The following is a 6,180-nucleotide window of genomic DNA, read 5'->3' as shown; positions in this document are numbered from 1 at the left end:
GAATCATTCAGAACAAAAATCATTCAGAATTTGCTTTGCAAAGGAGTCAGGCTCTATCATTCGTGCTTGGCAGAAATTCAAATGTGATCAGGGAAGTGGGAAACTTTATAGTATAAATAAGGAGAGGCTTCAGTTATGTTCTGATTAGAAATTATTGACATGTAGAAGTTGGTGGTGAGCGATTTAGTAGGATATCATATATGATTGATTTCAAGAGCATACTCTGCTTTCTCTGCTTGGTCCTGAATTGGCAGTGGGGGCAAAAATGGGAAAATTGGCAGTCATTGGCCAAGCTCTGATAGTTCTGTAGACAATGTGGTTTAGTTCTGGGATCATTGTGTGATTCTGAGTTTTGGTGGCATATGTGATCTGGCCATTGTCCTTGTGTATATCCAGTCTCTCTATTGTGAATTATTTAAAAAATAAGCTTGGATAAAAATGCAGTCCCCAGAGAATCAAAGACATTTAGGTAAAATTAATTTCTTACCTCTTATAGGTGTGAATTGTTAATCTCATCAAATTCTCATTCTTATTCCTAACTGACCACAATGTTATTATATAAGCAGAGGAACCTGACTTTTTAGAATAGCAAAAATAATTGGATGGCACTTTGGATTGTGAGAACAGAATGAACAGAGACTAATATAACTTTATAATTTAAGTAATTCAAGCAAAATTTTCTAATGACATTTGTTTAGGTATAGGCGCTTCCTATCTTATTCTCACTGTTCTAACTATACTGTCTAATATAGAATAAAAATGAATGCTTGCTATCTGTTTAGATTTCTTCATTGATCAGCAACTTTATTGTCATCTGAACACTAACAGATTATCTAGTTTTCCAAGTCTCTCTTCTAAAAGGTTTGAATCATTACTGAAGGAAGTACCATTGGCCAGAGTTACATCAGCATTGCTTCTATCTTTGGATGATTCAAAGCCATCTTCTTGCTCCTTCGCTGTTTGCATAGCTATGGGGCTTTTGAAAAATCTTATTTCTATGTCTCCACAAAAATATAAAGGAAAAATCCAAAAGCTTAAGTTAAGTGTTTGACAGGGATTAAAATTTAAAGTACTGGAGAAAATCCAATCTTTGGATTATCTGAAAATATTATTTTTCTAAGAAAGCCATGTTTCTTGTTAATGCAGATAAACATTTCTTTCGTATACTCAAAAGTAAGCTTTCAAAATGCAGATATAAGGTAAGTCATACATAATAGCAATCTACATTTCTTTCTGGTAGATTAGAAATTATCATATTAAAATTTTTAAATCTTTAAATATCCTTATTTGTTCCATGAAAAAATATAAAAACCTAAAAATAAATGCCTTTCGGGAACTCACAGATGTAGTTTCAAAATAAATATTTTACTGAGTTATTTCTCTTTCTATCTTTATGTTTGATAAAAAAAATTGTATTTCAGTATTAATTAGGAATAACTGCATTCCATTAGATACTGAGGAGGGTTGGACATGGGGATGACTAGAAGCAGGATCTGGGGAAACTCAGAAAGGAAACAAGGGTATCGAAGGCTCATGCTTAAAAAGAAGTCACTTTTGTTGTGGTTCAGCAGTGGTTACTGGTGGTGGAAGAGAAAACACTAACCATGTAGACAAAACACAGCAGTTCACGATGTTCCAGAACTGAACATGTTCTAATCTACACAGAAAAATCATCAAGGTTGCCAATAATCTAGCCAATCAAAACAAAACTCTGGCTAGTGTTGTGGCTGTAGGTAAAAGCAGAGGTCAGAAACAGAAAGGCCAGTATAGTGTACAGGTTTTGGGGTTTCAGTTTTTGTTTTTGTTTTGGGTTGCTTAAAATCATTAGGAAAATGATTGGAAATAAAATTGGTATGTGAAATGGCATGTACTCCTTAGTGAAGTCCAGCCCCAGCCCTGCAAGTCGCTGAGTGGTGAGCTTCAAGCACAGTGGCAAACTTAAGTATTCAGTACAGCACATAAATGTAAAACCCTGCAAATGGAGGTTTCATTGTTAGGAATAAGGAACATTTGATTTAGAAGGTCTCTTGTATCTTACCAAGTGCAGGCACAGGGATATGTCTTCACTGAGTACAGACAATAAAAGTATTGTTTATAGAGAATATAAAAAAATTAACAAAATTGACTAAAAGCAATCTAATTTTATTATCACCATGCACTGGTAATATCAGTGATCCAACGCTCCTAACGGGCTGACAACTCCTATTGCCAATTCTCTCCACCCACCACCTTTGTATGCTCCTTGGTCCAGGGGTGCCTAGAATTCATCTCTCCTTGACACTAGATCTTATAACTATAGGCAGAAAGACTTATTTTAGAACCCTTGGGAATGGGAGGACTGAAGCTCTTTAGGTATTTCCTATTTTGACATGACTTCTTTGGATATAGGAAGAATATAGTTTTCAATGCCTCGAACTATGAGAGGTCAAAGAGAAAATGACCATGACATTCTTTTAAAGGTTATATGGAAACTGCCTTGTAATTATTTTTAAATAACTGAGCAATAAACACTTGCTGTATAAAGCAGCTGAAATTAGGGGGTTGTTTGTTATAGCATCAAATGATTTCAGCCTTAACTAATACATTGAGCATTGTGTATGGAAGCCCTCTTGCCAAAAATGGATAACCTTTTCTCTTTACTGTGTGTGTGGGTTTGTGTATGTGTTTGTCTGTCTGAATGAGTAACACATATTTACCGTATGGTCTCTGACTTTTTGAATCAAATAGGGATAGCTTGACACATTATCAAATTCCATTGACCATTCAAAACCCAGAAGTTCTTTCCCCACTTGCTTTTCTTTTTTTTTTTTTTAATTTGTTTTGTGGGAGTGGATGTGGGAAAGAGATTGACTCAAATTTCAAGATGCAGCACAAAATAATGATTGAGAGTACAGATTTTGAAAATAGCCCCTCTACAGCTGAATCTTGGCTGAGCTAGTATGCAAGTCCACTGTTGCCTATACTCAAAGCTCATCCTCTTTCCACATTGTTTCTTCTTTCAAATATAAAATTCTAGTTAGAATTGCAGGAAGGCTTAAATGTAAGGTAAATACTACATAGTTTTCAGCAGTGGGACAATAAGACAAACCGATTATAAACAGCAATGTCTTCAGAAAGAACTATACTTTTTTATGTTGCTTGGGTTCAGTGAGTATTACAAATGAAATCAGTAGAAATATGACATATAACTGTAGAACTGCTATAAACACTTTAGGCTTCACAATCCACAGTTAAAATTCATCTAATTTTCATCTCAAAGCTGTTATAAGTGCACAGCTGAATGAATCAGTTGTTGATTCTCACTGTGATATTCAATAGTACATTTGCAATTATATCATTGCAAATTTCCTGAAAAATATTTTTTTCTAAAGAAAATACAGATTATTTCTGTGGTTTCTTAATATTTATTTAAGCATGTTCATATACATGCATGCCTTGATATGGCCATTAAAAATAGCAATAAGTCTATTTCAGATTATTAAAAATTATAATTTTTATATTAATGAAAGAATTATGGATCAACAATCATTTTACTCTTCAGTTATAAATCATTGGTCAGGAAGCATTTGAAGTCTGAAAAGATCAATATATTTTATATTTTTCTGATATATTTTATATATTTCTGATATCCTATCTAATAAAAGAGAAACATGGTAATTAGCGTATGACTGCTACCCTTCCCATTGGCTAATCAGGGTGATATGCAAATTAACTGCCAGCCAAGATGGCGGCGGGCAGCCAGGCAGCTGGAAACTAGCATGAGGCTTGCTTGCTTCAGTGACAGAGGAAACCAACATTCCCCGCCTGCCTTGCCGGCCTCTGAGCTTGCAGTTTGAAACATTGTAACGAATATAGAAGCTAAACAAAACCCCAGAAACCTGCTTTCAGCCAGCCGGGATCTCAGAGCTGGAGTTGATACAGTGTTTCGAGATTATAGAACCCAAACAAACCAGATACCTGCTTTCAGCAGCAGAGGCCTCAGAGCTGGAGCCAGAGCTAAAGCTGGCCCAGAATAAAAAAAGAAAAAAGAAAAAAAAAGAGTGGCTGGGAGCTTCAGTCACCACCAGCCTGAAACAACCCTCAGCCCCTCACCCAGACTGGCCAGGCACCCCAGTGGGGACCCCCACACTGAAGGGTGTGTGACAAGCTGCAAACAGCCATCATCCCCTCATCCAGGCTGGCCAGGCACCCCAGTGGGGACCCCCACCCTAATCCAGGACACCCTTCAGGGCAAACCATCCATCCCCACCCATGCACCAAGCCTCTATCCTATATAGTAAAAGGGTAATATGCCTCCCAGCACAGGGATCAGCGTGACAGGGGGCAGCGCCCAAACCCCCTGATAGCCCTGCGGCTCTGTGTGTGACAGGGGGCAGGGCCACAACCTCCCTATCCGCCCTGCTCTGTTCGTGACAGGGGAAGGCACCCCAACCCCCTGATCACCCTGCGGCTCTGTGTGTGACAGGGTGCGGTGCCCCAACCCCCTGATCGGCCCTGCTCTGTGTGTGATGGGGTAGAGCCATAACCTCCCCATCGGCCCTGCCCTGAGTGTGAGAGTGGTGGTGCCCCAAACCCCTGATCGGTCCTACTCTGTGGGTGACAGGGGGCGGTGCCCCAACTCCCCTATTGGCCCTACTCTGTGAGTGACAGGGAGGAGCTCCCCAACCCCCTGATCGACACTGCTCTGTGCGTGACAGGGTACGGAACCCCAAGCCCCCTGATGGGCCCTGCTCTGTGCATGACAGGGGGTGGAGCTGCAACCTCCCCATTGACCCTGCCTTGAGTGTGACAGGGAGTGGTGCCACAACCCCCCAATCGGCCCTACCTTGAGCGTGACTGAGGGTGGCATCACAACCTCCCAATCCGCCCTGCTCTGTGCATGACAGGGGGCGGCGCCCCAACTCCCCAATCGGCCCTGCTCTGAGCCCGACCAGGGGCTGCATTTAGGGATTGGGCCTGCCCTCTGCCACCCGGGAGCAGGCCTAAACCAGCAGGTCATTATCTCCCGAGGGGTCCCAGACTGCAAGAGGGCACAGGCTGGGCTGAGGGACCCCCTCTTACCCCCCGAGTGCACAAATTTTTGTGCACTGGGCCTCTAGTATTTTATATTTTTCCATGTTATCCAATGATTGCCAATGTCAGTAAATAAATTTAGAGATAACTAATAAGCCTGTAAGTTTTATATTTTGGTCAAAACAATGTAATAGACTAACTTATTTAATTTCTTTCAATCATAATGCCAATAACACATTATGATTGGTCTCATCACTATCATATTACCAAATCAATCAGTTGCACTTTAATGTTTGTATTATAGCCTTTGATTATAAGAATAGATCAAACTATTTTGAAGATGTAACTCCTTCATCCCTTGAGAGAAAACATGAATAGTACAACAGTAAACTAGCTATAATGGTATTTTGAGCTTGGCTTATGTTTATCTTTATACCAATATGATCATAAGATATGATCTTCATTTTTTATAGTAAAAGGGTCTCATTCAGGAAAAAAAGTGCCTAGGTTTCATGATAGTCATAATGTAGCCCTTCCACAGGTTATACATTTTAAGCATTAACTTGAACTAAAAATTATTATTGATGTTAAATAAATTTTATCTCTATATATAACATACTGGATTATCAATACTGGGTTATAAAAATTTAACTATCTCAAGATTTCATTTGCACTAGTTAGCTTTATGTAAATTAGTCTTTATAATTATACTAAAAATATCTGAATTCACTTAAAATTATATTAAAATGTTCAGAAATGGTTTTAATAGTCCTAAAATAAAATTCCAATGCAGCATATTTTCTCACTGGAAAAGGAAAAAGCAAATGAACTAAAATAGTGCCAAGCAAAACATTGCTTTCTAATTTATGGCCGGTAAACACTGATGTTTGTGTAAGGGCATTTATTAGAACATAATGTTAAAATGCTGCAGTCTCTTTCAAGGAAACTTTTTAGTGCAATCTCAACAAATAAATATTCAGTTGCAAGCATGGATTAATGATAAGGAATGATCATAAATAGAAGTGTGATAGTAATAAGCAAGAAATAACTTAGACAGATTTAAACAACCACTCTAAAAATAACCTCTTTTTTCTTTTCGTGCAGTCTAAAGGAAAGCTTTGGGGACCAGACACTTATTCAGCCATCATTTATTAAATAGTACATATT

The sequence above is a fragment of the Myotis daubentonii genome, chromosome 7 (assembly GCF_963259705.1).
Source record: "Myotis daubentonii chromosome 7, mMyoDau2.1, whole genome shotgun sequence".
NCBI lineage: Eukaryota > Metazoa > Chordata > Mammalia > Chiroptera > Vespertilionidae > Myotis > Myotis daubentonii.
This window is presented reverse-complemented; position numbering follows the sequence as displayed.